General features: G+C 43.1%; 1 protein-coding gene and 1 long non-coding RNA gene across 12 annotated transcripts in view; one reads left to right on the top strand and one right to left on the bottom strand.

Annotated features, from left to right (window-relative positions):
- The window catches only part of Tenm2 (teneurin transmembrane protein 2), a 1223220-nt gene that overhangs the window by 296669 nt on the left and 900603 nt on the right, over positions 1–25948 (bottom strand). The window lies entirely within an intron of this gene.
- Positions 7804–9820, top strand: LOC147001565 (uncharacterized). The gene is made up of 3 exons (XR_015044791.1): positions 7804–7886; positions 7976–8096; positions 8289–9820. It is a non-coding gene; the product is annotated as an uncharacterized LOC147001565 (long non-coding RNA).

Raw genomic sequence — 25948 nt, 5'->3', positions numbered from 1 at the left:
CACCCCCCCTCAAAGAATGGGCATGTATTTTCTATTCCTGACCCATGTGTGTGGTCCTCCTGGCTTTTCAGGGCTGATAAAACCATCTGCAGTACTTTATAGCAGAAAGCTAGGGCCACAGCTCTTCTGAGAAAAGAAGTGGGGGGAAAAGGATGAGGTTCACTTCATTTTCAGCCTCTCAGCGCCATCTCTGGTCAGCGCCTTTCAGAATGAGGGACACACTGTCCTATACGATGGGGTGGTATCCTTGATGGAAGAAGGGCTCTGTCCGCATGAGCAGAGGATCAGCGAAGGCAGGGGCTGTGCTCATGCATAAGAAATGATGACATAAAATATATGACCTCGGAGGCCAAAGGAAAACCATGGCAAGTGCATTTCTTCTCTGTGTCAACAGATCAACATCATGGAGCAGAAGCATGGGAATTACTGTCAGGAGACGCAATCATCTGTAGGTGTAGAAAGAGAGGCTTCGGCAGCTCCCCCATTCCTCACCAGTGAGGAAGGTTGGCTGGAAGGCTAACCCTGATCCTTAAGGAGGAGTGAGTGCACATGTTCACTAAGCTCCCGTTATGTCAGATTCTTGCATGGGTCATTTCAGTTACCACGACTGTCTGCAAGTGGGCACTATCCTCTGTTTTATTTATTTATTTATTTATTTTTTCTACTTTTCTAAATTTTTTTTTGATTTTTATTACATATTTTCCTCAATTACATTTCCAATGCTATCCCAAAAGTCCCCCATAGCGCCCCCCACTTCCCTACCCACCCATTCCCATTCTTTTGGCCCTGGCATTCCCCTATATTGGGGCATATAAAGTTTGCAAGTCCAATGGGCCTCTCTTTCCATTGATGGCCGACTAGGCCATCTTTCGATACATATGCAGCTAGAGACAAGAGCTCCGGGGTTCTGGTTAGTACATCATGTTGTTCCAACAATAGGGTTGCAGATCCCTTTAGCTCCTTGGGTACTTTCTCTAGCTTCTCCATTGGGAGCCCTGTGATACATCCAATAGCTGACTGTGAACATCCACTCCTGTGTTTGCTAGGCCCCGGCATCGTCTCACAAGAGACAGCTATATTTGGGTCCTTTCAGCAAAATCTTGCTAGTGTATGCAATGGTGTCAGCGTTTAGAAGCTGATTATGGGATGGATCCCTGGATACGGCAGTCTCTAAATGGTCCATCCTTTCATCACAGCTACGAACTTTGTCTCTGTAACTCCTTCCCTGGGTGTTTTGTTCCCAATTCTAAGAAGGTGCACAGTGTCCACACTTTGGTCTTCATTCTTCTTGAGTTTTAAGGGTGAGGCAACTGAGGGACAGGTTGATTCCAATGGCATGACATGTCTCCCCCCTTGCAATGTGTTATGAACTATGGCATATCTGTGCCACTTCAGGGAGGGTGGCTTTACATATTGAAAACGTCTTCATTAAGACACCCTAGAGCATGGCTTTATAATCTCTCGAGTCTCTCCCGTGTCCTGCACCACACAATGAACTACTCCAGGGAAATGTGTCTGTCTCTTCCGTTTCACATGCCCAGCAGGAGGACAGGGTGTCTGATAAAACTAGTGCTGGATGAAGTGCGGAGTGGACAGCTGAGTCCCTAGGGAGGTCTATGTGAGGGGCATCATTGGAGAAGGACCAGTGATCTCTGCTATTCACCACTGGCGCATGGACTCAGTGGCAAGCTTTGCTTTAAATTTCCTCATAGCTCTCACCAGGGCCGTCCTATAACTGAGAGGGAGTAGGATAGAGGAGAAGGTGACCTTGAACCCGTCTGGCCTTGTTTTGGGGTGTCTGTTCCTTGTTCTTCCTGGCCACCTCTTTGCTCCCAAATATCCTAAATGAGTTATAACAAAGCTGACCTCTTTGAGATGTCTGTGCTTCTCCATTACATTTACTGAGATGTGCAAGGACTCCAGTGTCTAATCTAATTTCAGAACACCACACCCCTTAACGATCCCTTTTATCTCCCCCCCCTTCTTTTCTCCCTTCCTTTTCCCCCCTCGGGGAATCTCTGGCAAATTCGAATCACTTTTTGTCTCTATGAATTTGCTCTTACCAGGCCGTTCATGACAATGAAGATTCCCTCTGGTTTATAGACCATGATGTCTGATGTCTGTTTGTGGCAGAGCCCCGTTGGAGCCCATCAAAGTTAGATCTCAGATGGGTTCAACTTTTACAGCCACACAGTACCTTTCCCTTAAGAGATAAAAACACCCCTCTCCAAAGCAGGTTCCCTGTGATGCTTTGTGGCAGGGCCCCTGATGCTGTTGATAGTCTCCAGATGGAAACTGTCAGGTACAGGCCACTGGAGAGTCGGCTGGATGCAGAGGGTTTAAGAAGCCTGTGATTTGTTGGAGTGGATGGGCATGGGCATGCTGAGAGGAGAGGACCATTGCTGCCTAGCCCAAAGCCAGCAGGGTACAGGCAGGGGTTTGTGGAAGACAGGGGAAGGAGAAAATCGACGTGGGTGCCTAGTCAACAGCTATCATGTGTTACACATTTAATAGGCAATACTTATAGTGCTGGGGTCAACCTGCCAATATAGGTCAAGTTCTCACCTAGACTTCTGTCACAGGTGCCCAATCATTTTATTACACCCTGCACTCAGTCTTTACTTGGTCCAATTCATGAAAAAGCATTCCTTAAAATAAAGTCAGCACTAGGGGTTACTGAGTTTGACACATGCACGGAGAGAGAGAAAAACAGTAGACATACTTGAGAAGAACCTTTCTAAAGATGCTATTTCATTGCTGTAGTTCCATCCGAGCAGAGTCTATGTGAGCATTTCCATAAATCTACATTACCCTAGGTATTTGGGGCTCCTCTGGGAAAGAAAAGTCTATCAGTAGAAAGTAATGATTTTGGGCTTTTCAATTGCCCTAAGGATCCTGACAATACTATTAAGACCCATGAGCTCCCTGTTGAGAAGTTTAGGAGCGAAATTATTAATACGCCCAAACGTTGTGTTGATTGTTGCACTGCAGCAGAAAATGCTCTCTTTGCTATTTGACCTGCATCGTCACTCTCCTAAGCAGAGAATTGCATTGGAAATGTAAACTCCTCTCATCCCAGCTCAGCCAATAGCTTTTCAAGGTCTTATTGGAAAATAAGCTGGGGACAATTTGGATATTTCCAAACCTATGTAACAGAATGTTTTCCAAGGACCAAACTTTTTTTTTAAGGTGTGTGTGTGTGTGTGTGTGTGTACACCTTTACAGTATGGAATTATTTTCCATTAATATGTTTAGATGTTGGGTTATGCTTTTCTTTGGATGGACTTCACTCCTTCCTCTCCCCTCACTCCTTCCCTTCACACCCTTTCTCCCTCCCTTCCTCTGTCCCTCCTCTTCTTCTTTCCTCACTCATCACACTTAACCCCTGAATATAGACAAACAAACAAAATAAAGATAAAATACTATTGTGATTCCTACTGGGGCCTCTGATAAACACTGGTGGGGACAGGCTCTGATCTGTACCATTCCTGAAGCACAGGAATGACGGGAAGTAGCCCAGTTAAATGGCAAGGATGGGGATAAAGGATCCTGGAACATTTCCACTTCAAAGCTCAGCAGAATTATTTACTATCTGGGTGACCTTTTCCCCAAATCTCTCCTGGTACATGCCATATAGGGCAAGAGAACAAAAGTTTCTCCATACTATATAAACAGAAGTCAGCTGAATGTCAGACCATGGACTGCATCTCTTTTCTTGTCAAGGGACAGCTGATGTAATGGGGACATATAGGAGCAGTTTTGGAGACATTTTCAAAGCATTTTTTCTACCTTCAAACACACCTTAAAAAATAGTTTGGTCCTTGGAAAACATTCTGTTACATAGGTTTGGAAATATCCAAATTGTCCCCAGCTTATTTTCCAATAACACACACACACACACACACACACACACACACACTGAGAAGGGGGCAAGTGTTTACCCCACACTGAGTGCTTCCTGAATAGTCATTCATTGCCCAGGATCCCTGGCTTAAGCACTGCCAGAGAGCCTTTTGAATTTTACCCATGATTGCTTATCAGTTTCTTTCAAAGCTGGCTTGGAGATGTTTTCATCTTCCAATTAAAGTGGCTCAGAGCACCTCCAGTGTCACTGCCTTTCTCCTTGTGGACCATGAGCAGAAGCACCCAGCTGCTAAGCAGCAAAAGGTAAGAAAGCCTACCTCAACCCCAGTGCCCAGCATAGTCACACCCTGAGAAGAAAACTGGACCAAATGGGAGGCCTACGTCTTACAAAATCCATAGTTTTGTTGTAGAAACATGAGCTAAAGTCCTTAGGACCAGAGACTCTAGCTGCATCCTCTGGACAGTGAGGGGTGTAGCTCCACTTCATGAGGCTGTTGCTGGGTTCCTTGTGTATTTAAGATCAAAGAACTTAATTTGAACCCCGGAACACAGAGACTTTTAGAAGAGAATACACGGGATACCCTTAAGACGTTGGGGTATGCAATCATTTTGAAGTAGATCACCAGCAGCCCAGAAACCAATGCTAAGGATCAACAGATGGAACCATGTTAAAAAATTCCCATTCATTGAGAAAATGACCAACAAACACACAAGCCCACAACAGAAGGGAAGAACATCTTTACCAGCTACCCTTTGGACAACGGACTAATATCCAGCATATAGTGAAAATTTGGCAAATATATATGCAAGTATGAAAATTTGGCAAAAGTTGGCTATATACACACTCATATATATATGCATGTATATATGATACACATATACATATATGTCATATACATCATATACATATATACATATACATATGTATATATGACTACTACTTATCTCTAAAGAAAAACTAAGTTAAAAGTTTGCAAGAAAATGGTTGGGCTTAGAAGCATAATATTGTACAGGGTCATGTAATTTCAGAAAGAAATAAACTGTATGTTCTCTGTCATATGTGTAATCTCACCAATAATACATGTGAATACAAATGAATACACTTGGTGCAGTATAGTATGAAGAAAAGAGAGCAAGAAAAGCTAAGTGTACGTGTACAAGGCAGGGCTGATCCAGGTAATGACATGACTTATGAAAGAGCATAGAAAGCTAATTATTGTCTCAACTTCTGACATGGAATTTTTTTTTATTTTGTTGGTGGATAAATAAATACAATATATGCCATACTAAAACTTTAAAATATGAAGCTTTCTATTTCAGATGCCTCTTCTAACTCTATAGAATTTGCTAAGCTGTGTAAAATTATAAATTTGGTGTGTGCTTTTATATTTATTTAAACTTTTTTTTTAAAAAGGAACTTCAGAAGATCTTAATGGCAACCAATCCCACCGACCACCCTGGCTTTGCCTGGAGGTCCTGAGGCCTCGGGTGCTTATATTCGGTGTGCCTCTGTCTCCTCACCCATCACCCACCATGCTTAGAAAGCGCCTTAACAGCAGAACGCTCCTAGGGAACGCCCACATTTATTTCCTTCTGCCTAAATGATCTTTCTTTCTTCACACAGTGAATAAAGATTGGTGGTGACACAGAACCTGTGATTCAAAGATCACTATTTTGATGGCTTAAAAAAAAGTTTGCCCCATATCTCTAGCCCAAATAACACTCACTACTAAGAACACATTCGTTCATGTTTGACAAATGAATTACAGTGAGTGGCTCGAGGTCTAAAAGAATATTAAAATGATCAATGTATTTGTTTGTGTGTTTGTCTCACATTTCAGCACACATGACATTAAGTCATCAGAAAGAAGGTGATCTTACAGCTGCCTCACTCCTCTCAGGAGTGGCCATGTTGCTAAGAAAATGAGTAAGAGGAAGGTGTAGGTTTCCTTCAGTGTTGCTGGCCCCAGTTCAGCTTCAGTCCCCCTTTGGTGTCACAAGCCAAGCCCATGGTAAAACCCAGGCGTGTAACCTTCTTTAGCTCATTTCAGAGCCTCACAGGTTGCTCTATCATTGGAATCCACCGCTGAGTGGCTCACCGATGGGCTGAGCTGTTCATCACATTTAGATGGTCTAAGTCATGAATTAGCAATTTGTTTCTCAGGGCTTCTTGCATTACTGCAACAGCCTAGTATTTATCACCTCAAATGGGATCATTCTTAACTCCATAATGGGGAGAGGGGTCATCCTTCACATGAAGTAATCAGATTTGGTGGAGAAAAATAATTGCCGTTTCTAACACTGCCTATCGGACACTTTAACAGTGTGAGCTGAGAAGGGGTTCCCTGATCACATGATCTTTGATTGAGGCCTGAAGGATAAAAAGAATCATTCCACCATTTGGAGAAAAATGTGCAGTCAGAGGAAACACACAGAAGAGAGTCATTGGAAACCCAAGAGTGTACTGAAGTTGCACCGAATACTAGCCCAGGTTGGTCTCCTTCTCTTAGTTTCAACACTGTTCTGGGAGAAAACACTGAAGCAAATCAAGACCCTAGATCCTCATGGCCTCTGCCTCAGGCCCCTGGCACTCGCAGAAGCCTTAGCCTTGGGGATCCAGATAATTGAGTAGTCCTTCCTTACTCTGCACGTCTGAGCTCAGATGTCATGTTGGAAGACACTCTCTGAAGCCCTCTTGTCCCCCGAACTTTGTTTCTTATGTCTCTGATGTACATTAGCATCCATGAAAAGTATCTTTCTGCACCAGAATGTAAATAACATGAACACAAAGCAACTATCCTACTCTATCTGGAATCCACAGACCTGGGCTCTCCCGTCGGCATAATAGATGGTTGCTGGATCAATTAGTTAGGTGCTGTGCACTGACAAGGTCAGTGAGAGCAAAAGAATCAAAAAGTCATCTAAATTCTAACAGAAAAGATAATATTTCCAAGAGGCTGCATCGTGGTGTCATTTGCCCCAAACCTCAAAAGCTTGCACTCTCTCAAAGTTCAACAAACAAATCTATGTGGGTATCTCTGCCAATACACAAATATCTCACGCAAACTGTAGCAATTTTTTCCTTTCTTGCAGTAACCCAAACATGACAACAAGGGCCTTATGAGCAGAAATCCCCACGGGGGAGGGGGGAAGGAGGGCAGAGGCTTCCCGTACACCCAAGTGGGAATGACACATTTCACTGCCAAACTGACTAACAGGATCTCCTGTGGCCCCTCTGCCAGCACAAAGTGTTATTTCTCCCGCTCAAATCCACTGCATTAAAACATCTTTGCTGAAGGCTGGCGTCAGATGCACTGAATCAGGGTAGATCTGGATTCATCTGTGTAGCCAGTGATTTGCAAAGCAACAGAACTGGCTAAGAAGAAAAAGAGCGTGGCTAAGGGTTTTCATAGCAAAAGCAGCCTGAGCGGAGTGCTATATCTCCAAAAGCCTGCTCAGGTTGTAACACAGGATCCCCAAAGGTGCCCTTGCCATGACTGCATGTGGAAGGGATTTTGTGGCTGCCCTGTTTCATGTATAACACTAGCTCCCGTTGGCACAGGGTCTATGGAATCATCGTTGTTGTTCCCATTTAGCCTGTTAACTCTTTCTAAGCCTTCCCAACTTAAACATAGTATACTGAGATTTTTATCCCGTGGGCTTCTCTCTCTAAAGAGCCTAGCAAGATATAAAAGTAATCCCTTGATAAACTCTTTTGCATCCAGTGACGGGGATCCAAAGAAAGGATAGCTCTCTCTCTCTCTCTCCACGATTCCCATTGCCTTCTTACTGAATAAATTCCTCGCACAGGATCAGCAGCAACCTGTGGCTGAAGCTTTCACTTGTGGGTTTTCAAACCTCTAGCTTCTCATCCATCCCTCATGCTCATCCCCATTTATCCACGTGTCCAACTCGACTATCTGTTGCTAGGCACCTACCCCGGAAGTAAGGGCATTTCAGGGTCCACAGTGCCGGTGTGTAAGGAGGCAGGGAAAATGACATCCCTGATGCTGATGATGTGGGTAAGTCACACCCCACCCTAACTTTTCCCTAACTGTCCTTGTGGACAGTAAGTGCACAGATGCCTCACTTTCCACATGTCTTTATTCAGTGTTCAGCTCACTTATGAAAATGCACAGTGCTGAGAGAGAGAGAGAGAGAGAGAGAGAGAGAGAGAGAGAGAGAGAATAAAACTACTCCCAGCCTCTCCCAACCTGATCTTATCTTCCAAAGTAAGTCACTTTTCAGCTCTACATACGTAAGTCACACTTTTTTTTTTTTTGTGCCAGCATACCATTTAAAGGATGCTCCACAGAACACAAGAATGTTAATTATTACCTGTGGAGAGAAACTATAACATTTTGATTCATTTGTATTTTCAGCTGAATGTGGTATTTATCAACGTCTTTTATGTTTAATTCTAGATAATAGAGTAGGGTGAACTGGAGTCCTCAATTATGGGCATGGAATACGTGTACAATGTCGTTCTCACTACAAGGTTCAGACTTTCGAGCAATCCCTGCCATGGATTTGGAATGTCTGGGTGGGGCTTCTGCCAGAGACTTGTAGGAGCCACATGACCTTTGAGGTACCTGAGTGCATATGAAAAGGATAAGGCATCTGCCATTCTACAGCAAGATGGAAGCCAGGGATAGAGAGGTCTTTCCTGGTAGCCTCCTACTGTCTGCCTTCTCTTTGTGTGCATCGTGCGCATCTCTGAGCATCATCGAACTGACTCCACAATGCGCGCACACCATTTGAGTGTTTTTATAATTAAAGCATGTGTGGAATGACACCAAGAAGAATCAAAGTAGAACAGAGAAAAGCAGGCAGGCACCTCAAGCTTCTTTTTAGGAATGGATGGCTAGAGAGGGTGGAAAGCTAAATGACCGCACAGAATTAGCCAGAAATGCCAGGGTGTCATCACCAGAAACATATTTTACTTTAGGCAGATACAAAAGAGCTCCTTAAAATACCATGGTGAGACATGGTAAGGATATGAAAACAGTCTAGGAGCTCCAAAAACAGCTTCCCCCCATACCGACTCCTAAGCTGGGGCCTGGGTGCTTGCACTGGGGAAACGGAAACCTAGAAGCCTTCATGTGAAAACTTAGAGCAGTTCTGTTCAAAATCGCTACAAACCGAGACAATCAGATATCTTACAACAAGCAAGCAGGCAAGCAAGGTGGCATAAACTCCATATAGTGGAATACTATGCAGTAACCAAAAGGACCTAGTAGAATTAGTAATAATACAGTACAGAATTTAAAACTGCCAAGGGGGTTGATTTTTAAATGTTTATATCAGAAAATAGTGAGTATATAATATAGTGGGTTAAGTCTATCTAAAACATATGTTGAAACATGGTGTGTGTCACATATAATAATAATAATAATAATAATAATAATAATAATAATGAATATGTGTCAATTTAAAATTATAAAAATTAAAATTAACTATTACAAAAGAGTGAACTATTGATATACACACCTGCCTCAGCAGCACCGTGCCAGGTGAGAGGAGTCAGTTTTAAAAGATTACACACTATATGGTTCCTGTTCTATGACAGTTTCAAAAAGACACATTGTAATAACAGACCAGAACCTGTGAGGGCCCAGGGCTCTGTGGTGGGAGAACATGATTATTACAGAGAAGCAAGGAGGAAGATTTTGTGTCAGAAGGTACTTGGGGCTCCTCTGGAATGAAAGTGCTGAACTGTATGTAGCAAAGCTGATTTCACTGTATGGTAATCTAACTGAATCTTTATTTTTTGAAAGCACTGAGAACTGAACCCAGGGCTGTGTGTAGGCAAGGCAAGTACTATACCACCAAGCCCCTTCTTGTATACTAATTAAAACCATATTCAAACAAGTCTTAAGACTAGGACAGAATTATTTGAGTCTATAGGAACATTTTGCTCTCTGAAAGGAGGGTTGTGTCAAACAGACAAGTTTAAAGCCACTTTCTGGAAAACGAGGGATTCCAAACATTCTAGAACTCAAAAGTTTGACCATCAAATTATCACCTCTTAAAAAAAATATAAAAAGGACACAGAGGAAAAGAAAATGAGACTCAGCATCTGCATAGAAGTCTTCCTGGCATATTGCTAATCATTTTTATATTTGAATTCATTTGAATATTGTTTGCCAGAGCTTGTGCTTCCACTGCAAGCTGTTAAAGTCCTGTACCTTACACAAAGGGGAAACGGCGATGCTACACTGTCCCGTTGGCCGCTCTGCAGACACTCAGCGCCAGCCATTCCTACCCTTGCTGACACATTACTACATTATTCATCACGATAAGGTTACTAGTAGATGGGAAACAAATAAGGAAGCTTCCGAGTCTGTCTCACTTCCTAACTGTGTGTGAGGAAGCTTTTTCAAGGGGCAGAAACTGTTGCCCAGGAAGAGAAACTTTTGTTATGTCTTAGGAAATTTCCAATAGAAGAAGTGGTGGATTCTGGGAAAAGGAGCAGAGTACAAAATGATGTTGGAAGATGATAGAAAGAAACCCAAGGGTGCTTCGAGTTTAGCAACATAACAGGAAAGGGATGGGGTGAGAGATGATGGCGGGAGGGCCCCTGTCCTGTTGAATATGCTATAGCTCAGCACTACCTGCCATGGATTTAGGAATTCTGAGGAAATGTTAGAAGTTCACGTCGGCATCCAATTACCTGGATGCTTCTAGGCTCTGTGCTTTGAATGCCAGCAATTAGCAAATGATTTTAGTTTTGAAGTCTCAGAACCTACAGGAGGCATATTTTCTTGACTGCCATCTACCACCGGGGTGAGGGAAGCACTTTTCTCCTATACAGTCTCCTAGAACTGAATATGGGCGCCATTTCCCCACCCATCGCTCATACCATCTATGCCATTTTTCATGGAGGATTGTACCCCAGTCCAGGGTCTGTCACAAAACTGATGGCCGATAACTGCCTGTTGGCTCATGGTTTCCAATAGCAACAGCTTAACCTGCGGAAACAGGTGTGGCATAATTAGCATAGCTGTCTGCTCTGCTCCTGCACCTGTGACCCACATCAGTCCGGTCCATCAGAGCCCAGGGGGCCTCATAAATGATGGGGCTGGGGATTCACAGAAAGGAGAGGGATAGACAGAAAAATAACACTGCCTGCCTCACCACAGGGGCCTTGGCTCCTGAGAGTCTGTCCCAGAAAAGGGACCAGGAAAAACTATGACAATTCTAGCAAGGCTATGGCAGGCAGGCTATTCTGCTGAAAGGGCTGCTGTCGGGTTGGGAGCCCTTGCAGCTTGTCTGTGATTTTTTCCTTCTTCCCTTTCTAGGGAACACTTCCTCCAGCTAAGTCCTTGTCCCTTGGCGTTTAGGGTGTTCTGACCTTTCCCACAAACACTCTTAAGAACAAAATGACTAAAATACCATCCATTGTTCTCCTCCCCCGCTACACACCCCTTTTATTTGCTTCAGATCTCACAGCCAATAAAAGCCACCGTTCTGCCTACCTGGGCAATTCAAGGGTGGTGGTGCTTCCCCCGCACACCGGCCTGCCGTCTAGGAATTACACTAGGCCTCTTCTGTTGCAGGTGTAGATTCTGGCTGTCCGTGATGCCGGAGTGCACAAATACCAGGCCCTGAAAAGCCTCAGTTTCCCACTCAGTAGAGACTGCGTCCTGCACCAAGAACGCCTTGCAGGAGAACTGGAAGGCTGGAGCAATGCAGTAAGCAGAGGCAGACAGGCAGGTGCTAGCGTTGCCTTTCCTCCCAGGAATCACACTGCCAGTCTGGTTAATACCCAGAGGCTCTCTGCGTGTCTCATTGCTCCAGCCAAACTCCCTCGTCCCAATTTCTTCCTCTGAAGCAGCCCTTTCTCTGTGTTACATCAGTGGCTGGACTTGTCAGCAGCGCTTGTTTTCCAGGGGGAACAACCCTTTCCAGGTCCTTGCTTTTAAAGGTGACAACGAATGTGGCAACTCTGCGCTCCCAGTAGGTGACACTTTGGTCGTGAAATGAGGTATGATTGGAAGTCAAAGAGTTTCAAAGAAAATTTTAGGAGAGAAAAAATGGAAGTCTTTCTCCTTCCAGGGATTGGGTGGGTGGGGTGGCTCCGGGTTAAGATTGAGTTGTTCTAGTCCATAGAGCATCCGTAGTTTGGGAACAAAGCAATACAGGGTTGTAGGGTTTTGGGAATTCAAAACATGGAGCTAGGTAGTAGGACCTGATGCAACATCGTGTGAGCAGGCTCCATTCTTCTCAAAATTGGCTCTTCTCAGCCACTGATGTAACACAGAGAAAGGGCTGCTTCAGAGGGGGTAAACTATGTTTCCTGGGGAAGTCAATAGTTCCAGCTTCACCTGACTTGTAGAACTGGCATCCGAATTCCAGGCCCACTGTAATTTCCGACAAAGTGTAATTCCAAATGCTTCTAACAACCCCATACCTTCCCAAAGTGCCCTTTGGCACTTCCCAAATACCATATTTATTTCTACATCTATCCATTAATAGTACAAACACTTGTAATAAATAGTTAACTTCTCCCAAGCTCTCACTACCTGACAGATTCTGTGAAGAAATTTCCATGGATAATCACGTTATTCAGCCCAAAGATCCCATAGGAGATGGGAGATCCCCATTGTGCAGATGGTGGGCCCTGAGGGTTCAAGAGGTTAAGTAACTGGACTCCTGGTCTGGCCAGGTGGCCCTGTCGTTCGTAGGTCATGCCTATGTTTTGTATCACATTCCCTTTATAGCTGACATGGCTCAAACCAGTGAATTTTCCATATCATCAAAACTCTCTGCCTGCAAGTGTTTGATATTTCTGTTTAACCACACCACATAGATATGTTAATTTGAAATTGGAAGCTGAATCTGGCTGCAGTTTTTAGAGAGGGCAAAATGAGCATAATTCACATTTAATTGATGACTGGCAACTGATTAAGAGCAAGAGTGTAGCTCTGCGTCTCCCTTTGATGGGTTCTGTGCTCTTTCTTTGAGGTCAGACTGACAGTCTTGGGGCTACGTGGGGGCCTCATTTCCTGTGGCATCATATATCCCTCCCCCTTTTACCATCTCTGAAGTTCTTGTTAAAAGGAGGATTTAATTTGTTTAACACTGCACAGAACGAGGACCAAACAGGGCCGAAGATTGAAGCCTAACAAAGCACTGAGAGAAAGCATCCTAAACTAGATTTGAAGAACTTAAGAAGGGATTTTAAAAATTTATTTCTCCATTTGGTACTCTAGTCCAGGATATCAGAATTGACAAAGGCTTACCTAGAACACTTGCTGTGTGCATTCTTACTGGCTTCTACACATGGGCATGATTCTCCAGGGGAATAGAACAGTAGAAGGTGGACACCATTTAACCTATGCAGAGTGGACACTAGCTGGTTCTGCAGCCAAGGCTGACAAACAGATATTTCTAGAAGTCTTTTCTGGGTGATGCATTGGCCACCATGGTTCGACTTTGGGGATGGCAAAGTATGGTATGGGGACTATATTCAGCTCCTGGGGTAAGAATATTTCATACAGTTCTGAAAGGCTATAAAATAGGATATGTGATATATTGAGACCACAGGTGGCTCACAAAGTACAAGAAACTCCTTGCTATCTGGGCCTTTACAGAAAACTATTTTCCCACCCTTGACCTGGTGGACCCTTGAAGGAGTTTCTGGAGACAGAGGAACCTGGAGACTTTTATAAACTGGGCATCTGCTGGATCTCACACATGTGCCCGTGTTTATATGCTGCGTACAGGCATATTTGTTTGAACAAATGGATGATGAAATAAACAGACATAATTGGTAAGTTTGATAAAGTGTTGTTCCCAGACTATGATTTCTGGCTCATTCCACCAGACTGATACCTGAAGTGAACATATGCTTTCTCCAGTTCAGACACACCCACTCTTGCTCATTAGAGCAACAACCAGTGGGAGGACTCAGCAACACAAGAAAACAACCAGACTTCCTTCCTTGGGATACGATGGCAGTCTCACACACCATCCACTTGCAAACAATCTGCAGAGGATTGAGACATTTCAAAATAGAATTGCAGGGAGAGGCACGGTGCTCTGCATTCGATCAGTTAACCCCACCTCCCCCAGTTCTAAAGGAGAAGGCACTCTCGTCCCCCCACCCCCCACCTGTAGCAGGCCTGGCCTTATAGCTGCTCACCTCTGCAGCTCAATATGTTGGTGCTAAAATCGGCAAACATACCTTTTTTTCTTCTCAGGTGTTTTATATCTTGCCGACTATTTGGGCTCCATTGAAATCAAAAATGTCACACTGCTATCTTTAGAACACTCAGAGTTTGGGCTAAGAACACCAGGAGGAGCTGATGCCCTGCACATAAAAGTTAGGGGGTGGGGTGGGGGGTAGGGGGGCGGAAGTCATGTGCAGATTTCATCTCCGCAAAAGCAAGAGCAAATCAGTTCCAAGACATCCATTAATCGGAGACGGCGACAAAGAAAGTGACAGGGGGGATTAGGAGCTCCATCGAAGCCTCCATCCAAACCAAAGTTAAATAACCTGGTAACTTCTGAAGCAATTAGTTGCCTATATGATTTCCCAACACTTGTGAGTGGAATCATTTTGAAAACCAGTGCTCTTGACACGTTTCTCTAAAGAATCAATTACTTTTAAAGGCAGGAAGCTCATTCTCTGCCCCAGGAACATCTGAGGCACCACCTGCCTGCTCCAAGAGTTTCGTCCTGTTATTAGTATTATTGTTTTTTTTTTTAAACGGGCTTATGGGATCAGGGACTTTCCCTTCTGGTCTCATCTACACACTTTGACAATAAGGTATTTCACAGATACCCCTGGCACTTCTCTGGCCATTATGTGGCTCAATTTGTAAGCATTCTGAGGCCTTTCCAAGAGGAACCTTTCACCCTCCCTCAGGGATTAGGCTTCCCAGAGCCTGATATCATCTTAATTATTAGAAGTGCATTCTTGTCCAAGTTCAAACTCTGACATCATAATAAAGTACAGTAGCTCTGTTTCAGATGGAAAAGAGCCGATTTAGGGAGATACTGTATATATCTGTTTGCATAGCAGGAGTCAGGTCTTGATTTATTTTCCTAGAGATGTTCCATGGATAACAATTTCATTTTCATCAAAGGCAAGCAATTTAAAGGTTCCTCTTGCTGTTGACAGGCTCCGCAGTGGAGGCTCTCGGATAATTACAAATGGCGATGATTTTCAAGGGGACAAAGGGGCTGTTTAAATCCCACAGCATACACTGTAAAGCTGTGGTTAGAATGGCACTAGACTAGTTTGGCATCTATTGCCTTTTGAAGAATTAAAGGAAGGCAAACATGTCTGCCTGCTAAAGTTGATAACTGACCCTTATCAGCAGTATTTGATGGCTTAGCATGCACACATTTGCCAGTGTTTAAAATCGACTGTTTCTTCCCAGAACAAAACTAGTACCTCATTTTCAGTCATTTAAAATGTTATCTATGAATTTCTAGTTTGATCTGATTCATAGCACCTGAAGAAAGTCATGTTCTCTTTTTCAAATATCTTCTTAAGCAACAATCTCTTCCCTTCTAGTCACTGGCTGAGCATTTAAAGGGAAAAGGCAAATCTCAGATGGGGCCACAAGGTTGAAATGCTTGTCCCACTAACAAGGGTTCAGAGCCCCAGAACTTAGGTAGATGATGGGTGTGTGTACCAACTCACCCTACGCCCAGACCTGAAAGGTGGACACGGAGCAAGCCTGGCTTCGAGAGACTAACTGAACTTCTGAGCTTTGGGGTTGATCAGGAGACCATGCCTCAAATAATAAGGCAGCAAAGAGATGCTGTACATTAAAACTGGGCTGCACACACAGTAAATCCATGCATACATGTGAGCCCACACATGTGTTAACACACATCCTCCCATACATACACATGAAAAGAAGAAAAATAAGGAAAAAAAAAGCCCCACTTAGTTTAAATAAAATGACAAGCTAACTGTGGGCAAAGAGTGAAAGTCCTCATTTCTGGAGTGATCCCAGGGTCTCCACTGAGCTTCCCAAAGTCCCTTTCCTTCGATGCTCCTTCATTCTTTACACCCTGTCTCTCATTTACTTGTTCCTGCAACAAATGGGAACGTTTGCATCTAAGTACCCATAAGCACCTCTCCCATAAAAGTTAACTCTGAAGAAATCTGTGTGTGTGTGGTGGGGGATGTGTGTGGCTCAAGCCAGCCCTGCCATTTGAGTTACCTTTGAAAAGCCCCCTCTAGCTGAGATGAGCCAAATCCAATTGATCTTTTGCACGTCTCTGGTCTTCTCTGGAAGAAAGTAAAAATTGCTATTTCCCTAGAGCACAGTAAAGAGATCTGAGCATGCCTCTTCTTTAAGCAATAACCATTAATATGTGTTCTGCTTGTACCAGACATCTGTAATGCTTTGGGCTGTATTTTCTGGTGAGATAACAGCATCGTCTTGAGAATTGGTGCATGAAGAGGACAGAAGGCAGAGAGACAGAGCTGAACTGCTCACTTGTGCTCCTAGCTGAGGGACAACACTCTTATCTTGCATGAAAATGGAGCCCTGAGCCATGAAAGGAGGTTTCGTAAATCTCCCCTTACCAATGCTGTCACTATTTTCTTGCTTGTGGCCTATGGCTGACCTTGAGTAGAACCCATTCTCCCATGCCAGGATCCAAGGGGATCTGAAATGAGATCACTGGAGAACATCCTTTAAAACTCCTTCCAGCCCAGACTGTGGCATCCTTGACACACCACTCTAGGGGCAATCTTTTCTGAAGACTAGTAGAAGTAACCCTAGATAGATTCTGTAGACATTCATTTGAACATCTATTTTGTGCCTGGGCCTGAGCTCATTGTTAAAATTTAGGTACAATTTCCCTATCTTTGAGGAATTTTTAGTCTAGTAGGAAAGGCAGACAATTTCAATAGAACTCACAAAGTCGGAAGAATGAGGAGTAGGCATGGTGTTCTGGAAGTAGCTTCTCAACATGATAACATTTTGAAAACTCCTATGATTTTTTTTTTGCATGGATTCGAAAATTTCAACACTCCAGTAATTTCATTGGCAGTCAAGGCAGGCTCTAACACCTCCTAAGAGGCATTTTCAAATACTTGAGAAACTCTAAGAACTATCTTGCCCTTCGTCACATACTCTTCCAACAAATATTTTGGTGTCTCGTGTGCCAGGAAGTGATACAGGCAGATTGCCCCATCTTCAGAAGTCACCCTGTGATTCAGTGTGCTGCTCTTCCCATTGGATGTGATGTAGAGAACAGGAGAGTGCTAGCTATCTCCCTAAGCATCTCTTTCCCCAGATCTGGCATGGTATCCAAGATCACATTAGGGATGGCCTCTGGGAGAGGAGTGGAAACAGATACTTTCGAATTTGCTCGAACTTCATGTTATCCAATTAATTTAATTGCTATCCAGTGTTCTATCAAAAGTCAGGGTTAGGAGGAACTACAATTGGTTTTGATGTTGTAGTGAAGAAGAGATCAGAGTGTTTTCAGAGTCCTAGAGAGGATAAAGAAATGCTACAGAGAAAGACAAAGAATGACAGGGTTATCTCCTCAGACTTGCCCAGAAAGTCTCCCCTTGACGTCTATCCTCAGGGCAGGAGAACATACGATTGAATTTTTTCTGCTAAGTGGAAAAAGCTACCTGCTGACATCACTGGGTACATTGGGATAATGTTAGTGATATCCTTTCAGCCCCATACAATAAGCGTTTGGCCATTCTAAGCTACACCTTTACAACCATTGGCATTTATAATTCAGAATGACAGTTTTGCTGTAGCAGGTGTTTGGCTGAGGCAGAATTCAGCGGGCTAGATGCGTTTCAGAGTAGTGTGGACAGGAGCCCAGGAGACAGGCCAATAGTGGCCTATCAGGACTGTATCCTACAGCCTTCGACATGCCAAGGCAGGCACTCAGTTTCTGTCTTGTCTGATACTAACTTCACTGTGGCTAGCAGATTCATTTGCCTTTGTCTCTGACCAAACCAGGGCAGACTTCCTAGGGATTTAAACAAACAAACAAACAAACAAACAAGCCACCCTCAGGCAGGTCCCGCTATCTCTTGCATTCTATGAATGCAACTGATGTGAGTCCTGTTCTCCCCATGAGCAGCACACACAAGGAAGCATTTTAAAGCCATATGGATCGGTATAAAAATAAGGATTGATTTATGCACTTAAGGCCACCAAGGGAGTGGCATAGACCCAGTTGGTGTCTTTGCATCCAGGAGACTGCATTAGTATCACTGCATTCCCTGGGAAACTTGCAAAACCACATGTGGTGATATCTCCCCCACTCAGCAGCAGAGCTGCTTGAAGGTGCTCTTCACTCCACCAAGGCTGGGGACTAATGCAGCATCCAAGAAAGTACTCCAAGTATGGAATTATAAGCCACAGGAAAGGAGGAAGTGATAGAGAAATTTTTGGTCTTAGACTTGAGGGACTCACCCCCATTGGAGGGGTGAATACTTAATTGTGAGACTACATCTGTGGAGAAATGTTTTAAAAATCCAAGCAAATTGAAAAACATGTAAAAATCCTCTCTGTTTCTCTCCTACAATGCATGCATGTCACACACACACACACACACACACACACACACTCAAGAACATAAAATTGACACAGGGTATTAATAGCAATTCTGTACTGTTTCATCATAATTAATATTTATGAGCTAATTATTGTTCTTGCGGCTTTGAGACTGGGTCTTAGCTAGCTCAGATGGACCAGGCCAAACCAAGCTCCTGGGCTTCTAGCTCCTGTCTCTAGAGCATATGAGGATAACTACATTGCCTATGTGCTACCACTGCAGTTTAGGAGGATGCTGGAGAATCAAGCCCAAATTCTTTCATGAATAAGATGAGCACTCTACCACCAGAGCTATAGCCCCAGTTAGTTTATGAGATAATTGCAGTTTCACATATAATTGTAAGAAACAATGGATAAAACTGCCAAATATCCTTTGTCTAGGTCCTTCCAAAGATAATACCTTGTGTATGATATCTATCCAAAAATCACATTTGAGATACTAACATTGATACCTGGGAATAGAAAGGACATTTCCATCACCACCAAAGGCCTACACAGTGTCATTACAGCCATAGCTCCATCATTCCTTCCTTTTAAAAAACTCAGTTCAGTTTATAAAGGTGTGTGTAATTTGGAAAGCTTGAGTAACCATGACCACCCACATTATTACCAGCTGTTTCAAGACATCAGATGTATTTTTTTTCTTCCAGAAGGTTCTTGTGTACAATCTTCCAGGTACTATCCACTCTCCACTATGCCCCACAGAGGCCACACTTACAATATAGATTCACAAGTTAGTCAGATAATTCATTTTTTTTAATTAATTTATTTTTATGTTACATACATTGGTGTTTTGACTGCATGAAGGTCTGTTTGAGGGTATCAGATCCTCTGGGACTGGAGTTACAAGCAGTTGTGAGCTGCCATGTGGGTACCTGGAATTGAACTCAGGTCCTCAGAAAGATCAGCCAGTGCTTTTAACTGCTGTGCCATCTCTCTAGCTCCCTAGTCACACATTTTAAATTAGCATAAAGGAGTGATGAACAAGAACTGCTTTGTTCTTTGTTCTTCAGTTTTTTTGGAGGTGGGTTCTCCTTGTGGAGATCTTAGTAAGTCATCCCTATCCATGCCTGACTGGTATGAGACAACCATTTGTGTATGGATAGGCATACGGTTTGCTTCCAGTCTGGGGCTATTGAGAGTCAAAGCTTCTTTAGTGTTCAGGCGTAAGTTTACACTTGGACATGCGGTTTTATTTCCGTTGGGTCGACACTTGGGGCTGGATTGTTGTAGATAATTATATAAAGAAATTCCAAATCAGGAGGCGAAAGGAAAAAGGTTCAGCATCCTTGTACAGAGTTAAGTGGTGCTCTTATCCTTGCTCTGAGAGACACTCTGCACCACAGTAGCAGTCAGTGTTCAGTCTGTCAGACTTCAGTTGTTCTGGTGGTTTACGAAATAGTATCTAGGCAATTTACTCTTCTCTACCTAAAGGGGTTTGGAGACATTTTAAAATTCAATGTGGATTAGACTTGGGGTGAGATCTTATTAAAGCCCAAGGTTTTGCATCTAGCAGCAACCTTAGACAAGACACAGTCCCAATATCTTCTGGTGCTGCTGTTGCAAACAGTCCCGACTTCGCTGTGATGAACAGCTCTGGGGAATGAATTGCATGTGCCTGTGATGTCCCGGTGGGTCTACTGATTACTTTCCTCATTCTTTTGTCACCTCAAGTTGAAAGAAGTGATAACCTATGTCACAAACTCTACATATTCGACCATCTTTAAGCTATTACCAGGAGAAAGAAAACTTGGCTGACAGGTCAGAGCCAGCCAGTTGGACAAACTTGCCGACTCTGCATGCTCCTGTCGAGAAAAACAACGTTTGGCCCATCAATGGGCATCCTATCAACTTGTCTGTGTGGTTCCTGGCAAGCGCCCATGGACAGAAATGGATCAGAGCTGGTCCCCACAACGCTGACACAGGAAGCAGCAAGAGTGCCTCACCTGTTAGCTATGTTCAGTTAACTAAGCCCAGGAGCCAGGGACAGCACCTGGTTCTACACACCTGTAAGGAGTATGTATGAAGACAAATGTGCAACTACTGTTTTGATGTGAGGAGATAACGCAGCCAAATTTCTCAGCTATGATGAAGCATCCGTTCCACCATATGGTACGTGGAGGATATAAGATAACAAAAGTGAGGAGACCTGGGACTTGACACTCTTTGTGAATCGTCACAACTGACCACACATAAAGGCAAGGGTGTGCTCACATCAGGAACACAACCAGAGTGCATTAAATGCCGCTTGCAGGTTTATTTTCTTTTCTGGCATCTCTGATTTACAGTTACACTGTGTCTCTTTGTGTAAATACGCAGACACCTTTAGAAAGTTTGATAGTAAAGAGGGAGAGAGATAAAGAGAGAAAGAGTTGTTAAGGAGGAGGCTCAGGAGGATGAAAAATATTGGGTTTCTGACTCAGTTAACTCTAAGTTAACTCTACCCTGGCAAGGAGCAGTGTGGCCAGGGTATTCTACATATCCGTGGCTTTACTTCCTCATCAGTAAAACGGAAATTAGAATACTTATTTCACTGGGATGCTGCAAGACAGAAATGAGCTCAGAGTGGTAGTCAGTCACCACACAGTCCAAATATGATCAGAATCTCTCAACATACCTCTAGAGACATAAGTCTAGTCTGAAGTCACCCAACCTGGCTCTGAGAAGATACAGATAATGTGCGCTGGGAGCAGTGCATTGGAAATATCAAATAGCCAACAACAGGTGCAAAAGGTTTTGGATCTGCTAGCAGCTCCATACTTTATTGTCATTTCTTTCTTTCTTTTTTATTTTATTTTATTTTATTTCTCCCAGACATAAGGCAGGGACTTAAGGCCAGCTCTAGGAAGGGGGATAGGTAAGGAAAAATGGAAAATGATGAGTCATTTTCAGGAAAAGCTGAGAGGGTGGCTCAGCTGGACTGGTGGTCAAAGGATGGAAAAGGGTACAAGACTAGGTAGGACACAAGACTGTCCTGAGAAGTGAGCAAGGCATGGCTGACCCGACATGGCTGGTAGGAGAGAGCAGACACTGAGGAAGTGAAAATGGGTCAGAGCGGGCAATGTCCATACGCTTGTCACTCTCTCTTGAGGGCAGGATGCATATTTTATTTTGGCCTCATGTCTTGGTGTCAAGCCAGAGTCAGGAAGATATGAACACAGCTAGATGGGCTTGGGAAGAGAGAGTGTCTTCATTAGGAAACTGTATGGAGACGAGGCTGGAGGATGGAGAGACCAAAATGGAGGATGTTTTCTAGATGTAGCAACAGACTGGTTAGAGATTGGGACAACAGGATGGGGTTGAAGAGCCAGGGACACAGTCAAGAGGTATTAAGGAGACTTTGCATTAGAAACCAGAGGTCAGAGGGCATGGGTCATGGGGGAAAAGGAGGACTGAAGGATGAGTACAGGTTTCAAGTTGGAGATCTCAAAGTGTGGCACGTGACAAAAGAATCCAAAAGACTATTTTCTTCTTGGCCATCCTTTCACTGCCCATGGGGATGGCCCTTTCTTCAGACTTACTGCCTTCTCATTATTGCAGGACTGGCCTGTAATATGGAAGATCCTTTCTACAGGACGCAAGGCATTTTACTGACATGGAGAAGAGATTAAAAAACAGATGTGAGTGTTCATCTTGGGCTATGCTTCCTACATGCTTTGATATATAAGCAAAGTTCTTTAAACTTCCCAGATTTTATTTCTTTACTTTAAAAGTAAGAATAAATGTGTTTTTCTTACAGAGATGCCCAGATATAAATGCGTAATAGAGGTGATCAATTATATTAGCCATTATTTTGCTCATCATCACATCCTAATTATTGTTATCATTATTTTCATATCTCCCATTTAGCAAGCTCTGTTGGACACAGGAAGATCTTCCCTTCTCCTGTCAGGCTTCCTGTCTGTCAGTGTGATTTGACACACCATCAACCTGAGCGTCTCATTAAGATATGTCTAATTTCTGAGTCTTCTTCAGGTAGCTAGTGTGTTGGTACAGAGAACATACTTTATAGACTAAGAATCTAAGCTCCTTACATATTTCTGGAGAGGAAAAAGACATGTAGATTATAATAAAATTTGATCTATTGCTGATCATTTTTTTAAAAGAGTTTCATTGTAACCCCCAATTTACCTGCCTACACGCTCATGTGCCTGGAGCCAACTGAATATTAGCTTGTCTTTTGAGACTCTAAACTACTTGGATCTAAAGTAGGCATTAAAAAATAAACTCTTTGTTCTGTACACAGCAAGTGAAATCCTTGCACATCCAAATGTAATAAATATATTTTTCAATGTCTGTTCCATAATTTATCACACAATTTCTTTCTCTGCTTACTGTGGCTTATCAGGACAACACCAATTGGATAAGATGAAGACACTGCCAGTAATTTTTAATATTAAGGTGAACTCATACATTTTCTAGATTGTTGATTTGATATAAAAACCAAGCTTCAGTCCATAAGTCTGTAAGGGCTTGAGATCTGTGGCAATTTCATATTTAATCTATACCTTATCGATATATCATCAGGGCCTGAGGAATGATTGGGAAGAATGTGGAAGATAGGCAGGAATGATAGTGGGTAATAATTTGATTTCAAATACATTTACCAACGAAAGACCTTGAAACGGACAAAATATGTCAAGTGTTTATTTGCCTGTTTGTTTTTGCTGATGATAATTTTTACTTAACTTTTATCTCATACCCTAGGCTTCCTGGGGGAAATCTTTCATTCCTTCATAATGTTAGGTTGTGTCACTAGATAAAAAAAAAGCAACAAAACAAAACAACTCTTCCAGCTGGAAAATTTATCTGCTTAGGTTTTGTATTCAAGTGGCAGGACCTGCCTCAATTATTTATCTCCTTTGAGGGGAGGATTTGCCAAAGGCTGGGTATGAACACATACATGTACATTCAAGGCTGCGACTCTGGGCTGTCACTGCTGTCCCACCAGGGCCTGTAAAGATGTTAGTCCCAGAACTTATCCTTTCTGAATGTTTGCATTTTGATGTTTCAATCTCACCAACAGGGCCACTTCTAGATCACGGTACCTTTGCTTCTGGTTTAGGGTGACCTTCCCTTACCACCCACTTTTCAAGGAGAAAAGACCTTCCCTGTTCCCTTCTTTGCTCTCAGGAAACTACAATCAGTGGACTTGGCCTGCATAAAGCTTCCATTTAGCTACCTTGCCTCATCTGAAAGAGAAGATTGTCTATTCATTTCATTACCAGTCACCATGATGCAGGGCGGATGCTACTTGTATTCAAATATTAAATTCTGTACCCTAAGATCTGGTTGCTCCTCTTACCAGGAGATCCTCAGGGACAATGAGATCATTATATATACCAGCTCTTGTATAAACATTGCCTCCCCCAAGTTATCCCTTATTGGTTAATAAAGATGTTTACAGCCTGGACTGAGCAGAAGAGATGGGGCAGAGAAAGTTTCCAGGCTCGGGGTCTCAAGAGGGAAGAGAAAAGGAAGAATAAAAAGTCACCATGGAGTAGGTGAATCGTGAATACTGGGCTGTGAGGGCCGGCTGTTGGAGTAAGAGAGGCCCAGGTAGAACATGTCAAGTGATATCTCAGGGTGATTGACATAAAAGTAGAGAAAATAGTATAGAGGGGTTGATACCTGCCCAGATCAAATGCTTTAGGGCTTATTATAAAATATAAGGGCTTGGAAATAAATGATCTAAAGTGGAGTAGAAATTCCCAAATAATATTAACTACAACACCATGATCTTGCAGGAATTTAGGAAACAAAATCAACTCAGCAGGCAGGTGGGTGTCAGACCTATCACACACTCTGATGGGCATGGTTTTAGATGCTCTTTCCCCCCATCCGTTTCTCTTCCCTTTCAATCTTTTCTTTGTTTTCTACCTTAGAATTTAAATGTCTCATATAGCTTCTTTCCAAACTAAGCACGTCCCTTAAGTTTTAGGTTTTGAAGAAAGCCGTCCCCTCCCCGATCACCTTTCCTTTCCCTCTGAGAAACTAAAGAAACCTGAGCTTCTCTCCCTTATTTGGAATAAAAGCTAAGGAATAATGTGTCCTTAAACTATAATTTGCTTGCATTCAGCAGCTTCCCATCCAGCACCACGATAGTCCTCTATGTAAATCAGATTTATTTATTCATAGGCACTAGTGTTCCATTACTTTCATCAAAACCAGTCAAGCTGCATTCAGCGGTTTCTGCATTCTTATAAACTAACTGGAAAAGCAATTAACATTCACTAGCACTTTAGACAGTGGGAGAGGGTAAGGGACCCCACCACACTCTCCATAACACAACCTCTGTAGGCGGATGGCGCTGCAGAATGACGGTGCCTCTGTGTCGAGGGAGATAACAGAAGTGACACAGATTAAAACAAATTGTTGATCCATACCAGGGAGAAGCTGGGGAAACAATAGAAGTAAAAGCATAAATGTCAATTTAGGATGATAAAGGATACAATCTAAATGTAATATGAGAGGCCCCCAGACAAAAGCAAGAAATAGAGATTGCACATTAGTGAGGTATCAAAGTACTGGAGCATTATAATCCACACGCCTGCACACGCCGAGTCATATGTTCCCGGCATATGAAAATACAAGCAACACATTGTTGATTGCTCAGCAAACCCAATTATGAATTAACCCGCCACTGCAGAAATTCTCCAAAATTATGCTCATTTCAAGCTGCTCAGAAGAACATTTTGTTCCTGTGGTAACTTTGCTCCCCATATTGCCTTCATGTTTTTGCTCCTTTCTCTTCCGAGTGCCTAAAGGCTACCAAGAAAAAAAAAATTCCCCAAACTGCTTTGGTTGTCAGCTCAATGCTTATTGGTCTCTTTGATAGATTAAGAGTAAGGTCAGCCTGCAAGGTCACCGCCTGAGCTTCCAAAACACCGCCACATGGCTTCTGCCACCTTTCCCTGGCAGTGTGCTTGATAAGTCAAGATCTGAGAATTCATTCCTAATTACTCTGCCATCAGTTCTACTCCTGACTTTATGGTGACAAAAATCAAACCGCGGGCTCAGCTGTGGCTCTGTCTAATATAATAGCTGCCACTTGCTAATGCAGCGAGCAGAGCTTACAGGGAGGTGTGCAGGTGGTAACATGTCCTGCTGTCCTCTCAGTCTAGGGCAGCATCTCATTCCTGATGGACTTCAAGTGTCAGGGTGGTTATTAATTACCAGGATGGTCAGCATGATGCAGAGGGTCCTGGGGAGCCAGCCACATTCATAAAGTGCTCCGTTGATTGCTCAGCACACATCTCAGGGTCTCTTTCTAAGAACCAGTAGTAATTGCTTTTATTCCCTTAACATAACTGTGAGGCTTTCGTAAAACAGAGAAATATAAATAAACCCATCTTTATCTCCTAGATGTGATGCCAAAAATGCATATAGAAACTAAAGTGTTGAGAGGCAGGCAATGTGTCATTCCACCAGTGTTTAACCTTCTCTGAGCACTAAGTTTGTGCTAAATAACTATATTACATGTTGTGGGTCAGTAAATGTAGCTTGTCATTGTGGGTCTATATCAG

The sequence above is a fragment of the Mus caroli genome, unplaced genomic scaffold (assembly GCF_978045245.1).
Source record: "Mus caroli unplaced genomic scaffold, Mus_caroli_1 scaffold_13, whole genome shotgun sequence".
NCBI classification, from domain to species: Eukaryota; Metazoa; Chordata; class Mammalia; order Rodentia; family Muridae; genus Mus; species Mus caroli.
The sequence above is the reverse complement of the archived record's forward strand: the minus strand, read 5'-3'. Positions and strand labels throughout refer to the sequence as shown.